The sequence below is a fragment of the Gobio gobio genome (genome assembly GCF_949357685.1).
Source record: "Gobio gobio genome assembly, chromosome: 6".
NCBI lineage: Eukaryota > Metazoa > Chordata > Actinopteri > Cypriniformes > Gobionidae > Gobio > Gobio gobio.
The window spans coordinates 52,606,525-52,617,859 of record NC_137102.1 but is presented as its reverse complement, the minus strand read 5'-3'; the positions used below and the strand labels follow the sequence as shown (position 1 = coordinate 52,617,859).

The 11,335-nt window shown below is 39.0% G+C and overlaps 1 protein-coding gene across 1 annotated transcript in view; it reads left to right on the top strand.

The window, feature by feature from the left end:
* Nucleotides 1-6,078: 6,078 nt before the first annotated feature.
* kcnj9 (potassium inwardly rectifying channel subfamily J member 9) overlaps nucleotides 6,079-11,335 on the top strand; it is a 31,775-nt gene continuing 26,518 nt past the window's right edge. The window contains exon 1 of the mRNA XM_079819060.1: nucleotides 6,079-6,522. The gene's annotated coding sequence lies outside the window, so the exon portion shown is untranslated. The remainder of the gene's footprint in view (nucleotides 6,523-11,335) is intronic.

Sequence of the window (11,335 nt, the reverse complement as noted above, 5' to 3'; positions counted from 1 at the left end):
CCGATTCAAATCCCGCTTGGAGCAGATGTGAGCAGGACCAGTCAAATAGGTGGGAGTGAGGTTTAGGGTGGTGAATATAACAGAGGCCAGCTAGTAAAGAGCTGTGCAGGTAAACCTCACTTCCCTGGCCTCAAGCTTGTTAGCGCACCCACCTCCCATGCTAGTGAAGCCGGTTTGAATCCCGCTTGAAGCGGATGTGAGTAGGACGAGTCAAATTGGTGCCGTGACCCGGATGTTTAGGGTGGTGAGTATAACGGAGGCCAGCTAGTAAAGAGCTGTGTAGCTAAACCTCACTGCCCTAGTTTCAAGCTGGTTAGTACACCCACCTCACATGCTGGTGAAGCGGTTTAAATCCAGCTTGAAGCAGATGCGGTAAGGACCAGTCAAATTGGTGCCGTGACCCAGAAGGGAGTGAGGTTTAGGGTGGTAAGTGTAATGGAGGCTGGCTAGTAAAGATCTGTGCAGGTAAACCTCACTCCCCTGGCCTCAAGCTTGTTAGTGCACCTGAATCAAATGCTAGTGACACCGGTTTGAATCATGCTCGGAGCGGATGTAAGTAGTACTAGTCAAATTGGTGCCGTGACCCGAATGGGAGTGAGGTTTAAAGGGTTAGTTCACCCAAAAATGAAAATTCTGTCATTAATTACTTACCCTCATGTCGTTCGACACCCGTAAGACCTCCGTTCATATTCGGAACACAAATGAAGATATTTTTGTTGAAAGCTGATGGCTGAGAAAGGCTTCAGATAGGCCTCCATTGGCATTCAGTACATTTACAATCCCCACAAGACCCATGAAAGGCACTTAAAACATCGTTACAAAGTTCATCTCACCACAGTGACTCTACAATAATTTTACGATGCGACGACAATAGTTTTTGTGCGCAAAAAAAAATCTAAATAACACCTTTATCCAACTTGTTCTTGTCTTCCGTGTGTGCCTCCACGATGCATGCGCGAGAATATGACGTAGCGCCGGGGTTCGGGAATTCATGAAATGCACTCTCTAACCCCATTTTGAGAACTACGCCGAGACCTAAAGCACGATCAATGTAGAATTCAACATCTTAGACACGCGCGTCTTCCTCTGCTTGTAAACAAATCGATTCTGGGTCATGTGTCCAAACGCCGGATCTGCGTCATATTCTCGCGCATGCGAAAAATATCTTCATTTGTGTTCCGAATATAAACGGAGGTCTTACGGGTTTCGAACGACATGAGGGTGAGTAGTTAATGACAGAATTTTCATTTTTGGGTGAACTAACCCTTTAAGGTGGTGAGTGTAACCGGGACTGGCTAGTAAAGAGCTGTGCCGGTAAACCTCACTCGGCCTCAAGCTTGTTAGTGCACCCGCCTCACATGTCTGTAATGCTGGTTTGAATCCCGCTTGGAGTGGGTGTGAGTAGGACTAGTCAAATTGGTGCTGTAACCCGGATGGGAGTGAAGTTTAGAGTGGTGAGTGTAGCAAAGGTCAGTTAGTAAAGAGCTCCTTGTTGATGCTGGTTTGAATCCTGCTTGAATGGGTGTGTGCGTAGGACCAGTTACATTTAAAGAAAAGTAAGCGTTTAATTAAGTCTAAAATATTGTAATTTTATAATATTATAACATATTTACACAAAATACAAAATATACAGATTTAATGCAATTCGCTGAATTAGTCATGACAATTTAAAACATTTAGCATGGCATACTGTGTACTGGTTTACATAATATTATGATAGTAGACATTATGCAGTATATACTGCAAAATATGCAGCAGTATTACATTCCAAATATATCCGAGCAACTTTTTTATTGCCAGTAAATGATCTGTTTTAAATAGCCTGTATAGTAGGCCAACTTAATTTGTGCTGGGCAAACCATACCAGTACAACTAATGGTTTGAGTAAATGTGTGGTTTTGGCACATTGCTTTTGCAGGAGCATCTGTTTCTTTTTCTTGCCATTCTGCCTTGATTGGTATAACTGTCATTGTTCTTGTCTGTGAGCTATATTTTCTAATGTTTTTTTTTGTTTATGTATCTGTTTATGTATCAATTCACTGAAGGAAAGCCTGTTGTCATCAGCGATATATGTGATGATCATTTTCATAACACAGATCTTAGTTATAACTATGTACTCCCTTATATGGAAGTTTTATTTTTAGCTAACAAAATGTATAGACGCTTATAACACTGCAAGTTAATTTGAGTGTCTTTTCCCGTGCATATTTTTGGTTTTCAGCACACGTGTTGTATGTAGAAATTCTAACAGGATGTTTGTAAGGACATTTTCTTTGTAGGAGTGAGACAAAAGAGTCACTGTTCCAAACTGCTACTGACGTGGACGAAGAGAACAAAAATCCCAACAGCGAGATGAAAAAAAAAAAGGTATTTTCCCTTGTCCTACATTCAGCACTGTCTGGAAACATCAAGATCACAAAGGAGAAATTCTCATCTGGTCTTTTCTATGACAGGCTCACAAATGTACACTAGTTTTAAATTCACCTGTTATATGTGTATCATTAAAATAGAGATATAGCTTGCTAATTGGCATTTACAAGATGTTTCCCAACTAATAACTGCTCACTGAAGACTAATTGCACAGGTGAAACTACCCATATCTGACATATATGCGACAAGGTGACAGAGGAGTTGTATTTTTAGAAGCTCTTGACTGCAACCTGCGATGAAGTATAGTGTTTCTTAACTATCAGGAGTATACCAGTATATGATGTATTAACTTCACTTACAAAAAAGTACTAGGAATTACCATGTTTTTGTCACATACATTACATACTTTGTATGTGACAATACAGATGCACATCAGCCCACTTCAGTACACTATCACTCTATATAAATTCCATACTCACATTGTACATTATATATTATTTGATTGCCTTTTTAATTTTTTTTTAATGTTACAGTTGACAGTTCTGTTTTCAGAAAAGATTAAGCATCCTGCCAGCAGAGGGCAGGATATATTCCCTTACAGTATTTGTGTGTGTGTGTGTGTGTGTGTGTGTGTGTGTGCATACTGTATATATATATATATATATATATATATATATATATATATATATATATATATATATATATATATATATATATATATATATATATATATATATATATATATATATATATATATATATATATATATATAAATACAGAAACAGTAGAACAAACACACTAAATGATCAGTTTAATGTAATCTTTTGTTTACTAATTTAGTATCTGTTTCCTGTAGACTGTGGCAATGATCTCGCACTAGCAAACAAATTGGCATTTCATTTGATATTCACTTTGATACCATTGCTCTACCAGATTAAACCTAATGAAATGAAATCCTTAAAACACATTTAACAAGCACTTTTAATTAATTCAATAACATTAAAAAAATACATAAAGCGTCACACTTTAAAATGACAAATACATTATCAAATTGCTTAATACGGTGGGTTACATTTTTCTCTTGTATCTTTTCCTCATGATAGGGCTGCACAATTTGGACATTTTTTTAAATTGTGATTTTTCTTGTTATAATTGCAATAAAAATTTTTTTTATATATATATATATATATATATATATATATATATATATATATATATATATATATATATATATATATATATATGTATGTGTGTGTGTGTGTGTGTTTATAATAATTATAACGAATATCATTTTATATATATATATATATATATATATATATATATATATAAAAAAGAATGTATATATATATATATATATATATATATATATATATATATATATATATATATATATATATATATATATATATATATATATATATTATAATTTTTTTATATATTCTTTTATTGTTATATTGTAATAACACTTTCATTATTAAAAATAAACAATAGAATATTAAAGAAAAAATATAACAATATAATAATAAGAAAATCTTCACGGTCATGCTGTGCATTAGCCTGGGAAAACCCAGACAACTTCCGGCAAATTTAGATTTGCTCTGCAAGTAGTCTGGCAAAGAGCCCATTCAAACCCATTTCTAAGCCCCAGAAATCGAGGCACCAATCAGAAACGTTGAGGCGGGCTTTACACGATGACGACAGCGCAGCGACAGTGAAGCAGATTCTGTACACTGACTACAAAGATGGATGCAGCAGTGGAACATCACTATCAGCTATCGCGGCTGTTTTAAGCGATTTAAACTTTTCCATTCCGTTAAAACCAGAGCAAAGAACAACACAAGAAGCCTTCATATCTAAAAAAGATGTTATCGCTGTCTTACCGACTGGATTCGGCAAAAGTCTGATATACCAGCTTGCTTGTCTTAGCGAGCCCTCTGGTAACGTTAGTGTTAATGTTTCACAAAATATAGTTTTTTTCAAGTCCTTTCAGGCGAGAATGTAGCTGTTTTTAAAGCCAAAATCTGTGGTTTATTTATGAAGAGAGCGACTTTTTGAAAATTTGATCTGCCGTATTTGGAGTTGTGAGCTCCAGTGGACCAGCGGCGCTCAATTGCTCAACCCCACCGAGAGGCGCCTTTCCTCGGCCAGTCCTTCTGCCGTCTGCCGCTGGCTCTGATGTGAAGATATGATTCGTCTTGTGTAGATCTAACGGCTGATCTTTGCTCTCATTAATCTATAATTTGTTCCCTGACAGATCGTTTTGTCTGAGGGTAAAGTGAAGTTTCATAACTTTATATTTGTAAGCTATTAAACTTTACCGTTGTAGTCTCCTAGCGCTGACTTTCTTTGACTGAATTGCTTTATGTATTGTATAGCTTTTATACCTTTTACTTATACTTTTAAAATGGATATTGATCACGCATTAAACTAACATTTAACAAAAAGAGACTGGGTTTTGTTTTATATCATATCTCATTGTATTACAGTGATTTTTATTGTTTTTATTTTTTAATGTAAACGAAAAGAGGCCGGGTTTTTTAAATATTTCGTTTTGTTATATACATGCATTGAAGATAATATGCATTGCCTTCACTACATTTGTGTGGCTATAATATGTTTAATATAATAACTATTACCGTCATCGGGAGTTCATTCTCCGGAGTCAAACTTGGTAAGTCACGGACGCAAGTTAGAAGTTCGCGTACAAAATATGTCATAAAACACCACTGCCTCATTTCATAAAAAAAAAAAACTTAAACATATTAGCCACACACATGTGGTTCAGGCAACGCGTAGTTAGGCCTACATTCATTATCTTATATATTTATAATAAAACGAAGTATAAAACACCCTGCCTCTTTTCGTTTACATTTTAAAAATAATTAAACATTAATATGTGGTTTAGGTAAGGTGACCAGATTTCTGAAATGGAAACCGGGGACATTTCCTATTTGAGAACACAAGCACAGACCATAGACAGTGGTACAGACAAGAACGCATATTGAGAAACGGCCAGAGTCTCATATGTTTCTCCGTCGCTCTGCATACGTCATCTCCCTCATCGCTCTGATTGGTTTTAGGTCTATCCAATTGCGCCGAGAGGCATTTGAGCGACGCCCGTTGGTGACGCCCCTTTGGAAATGATTTGTCTATGAAGCTTTGCCAGACCATAACTCAGTTACTACTGAGAATGGTCTGGTTTTAACCAGGCTAGCTGTGCATATATTTATTGAAAAAAACGCAGCCTTCGCGATTTCATAATCGCACTAAGCCAAATCGCGATTTCGGTTTAATTTCGATTAATCTTGCAGCCCTATTTAATTAAAACATAATCGTTTGATTACATTAATAATTAAAAAGAAAACATACATATTAAATAGGCTATATCAAATATATGGATTAATGTATTTAGTAGGCTATATTTAAAGTAGCCTAATAAATCATTATAGTGGCTCATGTGTTTTACAATTTCTGTGAGAGATATCTTTGTGAGCCTGACCTCATCTCCATCACCTCCCCCCTTCTGCATCCCACCTCTAATTGCCACATTCTCCACGCTTTCTGCCTCTTCTCCCCTTCTCTCTCTCTCGCTCTCTCACACACACACACACACACACACAAACACACTCTCTCTCTCTCTCTCTCTCTCTCTCTCTCTTACACACACACACACACACACACACACACACACACACACACACACACACACACACGAACACCTGCGCAGAGCCGGTGAATCACGCCGACGCCGCTTCGCTTCGTTCTCCAATCTCTCATCCATCCCGACAGTCAGATGGCCTCCATTTTAATCAGAAGACTCTCCGCAGCGGAAAGAGAATTCATTGCCATCATCTGCAGCGCGAGATTGCGTTACGATTAATATTTCACAAGTCCCTTCGCGCTCCGCGTGGATTGGCTGGCTCTCTTTTGTTTCCTGGAGGTGAAATGATGCTCGAGTGATGCTGCGTCGCTGTTCCCACCCGCTGTAGAACAACATCAGCAGCATCGTCATCATCACCGCCGGTATGAGTCTGATCGAAGAGCCCAACATGAGAGATTTGGACTAACAAACCCGCAGGGCTGTTGAAGATCTCAAGTATTTCAAACGCGGAAGTTAACGGAACCTACTGGAGAAAGCCTCAGTGGCAGGTAGGTTAGTTGCACGGTACTACGTACACTGGCTAATGTTCATTGTTATTAAACGTCAGTAAATGTGCACGCACTATATGGTTCTTGATTCTTGGTTTACGTGACTGCGTGAATGCTTGTAAGTATATTGGTTGGAAATGAAAAATTAAACGTAGCCCACGCTAACAACAAGAAAAACAACAAGGCTAGCTACTTAAAAAGAAGAACAAATATAAAGTAATGAGTTTAGAAAGGAATTTAAATGTTATAATCAATTAAATCTGTGTTGTCGTTATTATAAAAATTATATTTTGGAAAATAATTGAAATATAAGTACATGCTATAAGTACGTGCTACTGTAAATAAAGAGCGAGGGATTGAAAAATAAATAAGAAAACAAACGTGTATCACATGTATACTACTATAAAAATCTGTAATAATAGTGTTTAAGAATTATAAATATGTTTAATATATACAGTTTGACTAATTGTTATGCACATACACAAATAGCATTGTCTGGTGGTCTTTAAAATTCACTTCCCAAAAAAGCTTTGTGTTTCTGCACTGATTTATATTCCAGCGATGGTGTAATAGTCATGTAAACAGCAGGCGGTGATCCTGTGGTCTCCCAGACAAACATAGGCCACTGGTTTTGAGTCTGTTTTCGTGTGCGTATGTGTGTAATTGCAGCTTTGTATCACATCAGACACTTTTCTCCCAAAAGACCAAAATTAGAAAACATGACAAACCCACTTTCCATCAGGACTGTGAACAAACCACCCACACAAACAGACCGAAAAACCGAGAAACAAATACACAGATATACACACTTTTTCTTCATGACATTTTTCTTTCATTATACTCTATTAGACATCGCAAGGTATATATATATATCTGACAATAAGTTAGTATTTTACTGTTGTACACATACACACACACATAGCCAGTTTGTTCCTCCCAATGATGGTCATTTGTCATCTGTTCTACCTGCTCCATTCAGTCTAATTCAAGTATTATTGATCTCTCTCTCTGTGTGTGTGTGTGTGTGTGTGTGTGTGTGTGTGTGTGTGTGTGTGTGTGTGTGTGTGTGAGAGAGAGTGTGGTCCTGGTAAACTCTATATTATGGGGACATAATGTCCCCACAAGGATGGAAATATCCGAAACCCTTGTCCTTGTGGGGACATTTTTTGGTCCCCATGAGGAAAACAGCTTATAAATCATATCATGTTTTTTCTTTATGTAAAAATGCAGAACATTTTCTGTGATGGGTTTTGTTTAGGGGTAGGGCTAATGCAAGGGGGTAGAATATATAGTTTGTACAGTATAAAAACCATTATGATATGTAATGTCCCCATAAAACATGAAAACACAAGGGTGTTTGAAATATCTGAAACGTGGCAGTCCGAGATATCCAGTCTCTTTCGACAATAATCCGACTGTGTAACGTTACAAGAGTTTTGTGTGTTTGAACACACGAGCACATCTCCACGCAGATCCGTCAATCCATGAAAGATTCATGAGTCTAAATGTGGCCCAGACCAAGAAGGCAGATCATGATCAATCCTCGAGTAGGCGCGATTACTACTGCCAGACTATTAGCGCTAAATATAGCCTCTCGCTGGACTTCGCACCCTAACACCCTGTGTAAACACAGCAAACAGGATCAGACTCAGTCAGACAGATGTTACTGCTACTGTGGAAATGATGCAGCAGTGAAATATGCCATTGTAGATAAATCAATAGTGATGTGATATGCGATTCTAGATGCAGGATGTTGGAAATATGTGCAATGAAAGCAAAAATGCGGCTTTCAGCGAAGGTCACGTCACTCATAAATAGAGTGCAGCAGGGCTGACATATTTTTGTAGGCCAAAACATGGAAACGAGTTAGCATTTTAATACCTGAAGTCAATGCGATTTTTGAATGGGTTTTTTGATTAAATGGCTGAAATAAGGTTAAACACAAATTTAAGATGCATTCACGTTTTATTCCACGACATAAAATACACCAGTAATGGGACTACAGTTGCTGTCAGGGACATTAAATGTCATCACAGTGAACTGGTGAACCCATCTCACTAGTCCACTTTTACAGCCTTGTTGTGTTTATATAATCATGCACTTGAAAACTATTCTAATTCAAAGTTTCAGGATTTTCTTTTTGAATTAAAGACTGAAAGAGTTAATGGTGGTGAAGTCAATCAACCTTGGTCAAGGTGATTTATAACCATTTAGGATTTTACCTCTGGCGATTATATTTAGGCTTCAAAATTGTGTTCATTTGTGAAGATTGTCATGATGAACGTAATTTGTAAGAATCTTAAACTTTTATATCACAGAGCTGATTTTCTGCAATAATCCAAACGCCAATTGAAAAATCCTGTTTATTTTTTTTGTGGAGGGAACCAGGGTGATGCTAACTTCCGATTTGTAGCACTCAATACAAGTTAAGGCTAATTGTGTGCTTTCAGAGCCAGTAGCTTTGCAAAAATAATAACTGTTTTCAAACAGGTTTCCTGAACACTCGCCCCATCTGTCATTGGTCGGACAAGCAGATATTGCATTTGAAAGTTACTATGCTTTGAAAGTGACCACAAAGCCAAAAGCAAAAATGCTTTGTTTAATGTAATGCACTTAAAATGTAAATCTATGGGACAGTGCATCAGAATTTTTTTTTAAATTAACAGTTTTGAATTTATAATGCATGTTATTAATATGATAAAATCACTTACTAGCATTTTCTTTTTAATGTAACATTCGACATTGTACGCACAAAAATATTAGAAGTTGAATGTTTACCACCTACCAGAATCCGCCTCAATTAGTAATTTAGACAGCTTTATAGCTCGTAAAGCACAGATTTTTATGGGGAAAATATATATATATATATTTTCTCACAAAAGATTCACAGACTGCACATTTATACATTTATAAAGACTGTCTTGCCCTGTAGACTTCCATTGTAAATGCATTTGTAACTGGTCCTACTCGACCCGCTCCGAGTGGGATTCGAACCGTGGTCACCAAATGTACCAGTCCTACTCGACCCACTAGCAATCACTTAGCGCCTCTTGAGATCAGGGGAGTGAGGTTTACACACAGCTCTTGCTGGCATGCTAAACCTCACTCCCATCCGGGTCAATGGCACCAAATGTAACCGGTCCTACTTGACTCGCTCCGAGCGGGATTCAAACCCAGGTCTCCAGGTGGCAGGCGGGCGCGCTAACAGGGAAGCTAAAGACCGCAGCTGCTAGCATGCCTATTGAGATCAGGGGAGTGAGGTTTACACACACAGCTCTTATTGGCCTATGTCCGCTACACTCTTCCCCCCTAAACCTCACTCCCATCCGGGTCAATGGTAACCGGTCCTACTTGACTCGCTCCGAGCGGGATTCGAACCAGGGTCTCCAGCGTGGCAGGCGGGCTTGCTAACAAGGAGGCTAAAGACCACAGCCACTAGTGCGCCTGTTGAGATCAGGGGAGTGAGATTTACACACACAGCTCTTGCTGGCTTGCCTCCGTTACATTGTTCTTCCCTAAACCTCACACCATTCCAGGTCACGGCACCAAATGTAACCAGTCCTACTCGACCCACTTCCGAGTAGCGGGGCCACTAGCACCACTCCGCTAGCAATCACTTAGCGCCTCTTGAGATCAGGGGAGTGAGGTTTACACACACAGCTCTTGCTGGCTTGCCTCCATTACACTCCCATCCAGGTCACGTCACCAAATTTAACCAGTCCTACTCTACCCACTTCCGAGTGGGATTCGAACTGAAGTCTCCAGGGAGGCGTGCGCACTAACAGGGAAGCCAAAGACTGCAGCCACTTGCATGCCTCTTGAGATCAGGGGAGTGAGGTTTACACACACAGCTCTTATTGGCCTATGTCCGCTATACTCTTCCCCCCTAAACCTCACTCCCATCAGGGTCAATGGCACCAAATGTAACCGGTCCTACTTGACTCGCTCCGAGCGGGATTCAAACCAGGGTCTCCAGCGCGACAGGCGGGCGCGCTAACAGGGAAGCTAAAGACCGTAGCTGATAGCATGCCTATTGAGATCAGGGGAGTGAGATTTACACACACAGCTCTTGCTAGCTTGCCTCCGTTACACTGTTCTCCCCTAAACCTAACACCCATCCAGGTCAAGGCACCAAATGTAACCAGTCCTACTTAACCCGCTCCGAGTGGGATTCGAATTGGCATCTCCAGCTGGTGAGGTGGGCCGGGCGTGCTAACAAGGACGTTAAACATCACAACCTCTAGCGCGCCTCTTGAGATCAGGGGAGGGAGGTTTACACACAAAGCTCTTACTGGCCTACATCCATTACACATTACTGTAAGCATAATACAACTGTGGTGTGTGGTAATCAACAGCATCTTTGGCATAGATCTTAATTGGTTTTGAACCTCAAACTGTCAATTATTTGTACTCGGCTGCATTTCTTAAAAGAGTTGTAAGCCTAAGTAGAGATTTCTACTATCTACTTAGGCTTATGATGCTTTTGGGAAACGTAGACCTGTATGTTTAGTATTACATGGACAGTCGCCTGTTTCTGGGTGGATTTCTGTGTGGGCATTAGAGCTTATGTTTTATTGTGGATTTAATGCAACGCAAAGCTAGCCAAAATCTTCTTGCTTCCTTTATAATCACTTGCTTGTGAAAATTTGTTTAGCTGTTTTATAGCTGTTGAACCTGGAGGTTAATTTAAGTCAAGGTATACATACATATTTAAGTCTGCTTCTTGGGTTTATGTGTTTTGGTAAGAGCCCTTCTGATGTTTGACTGCGTATTAAAACGGTCTTCAACAGCAGGTTTGATGTGGAAAAGGTTT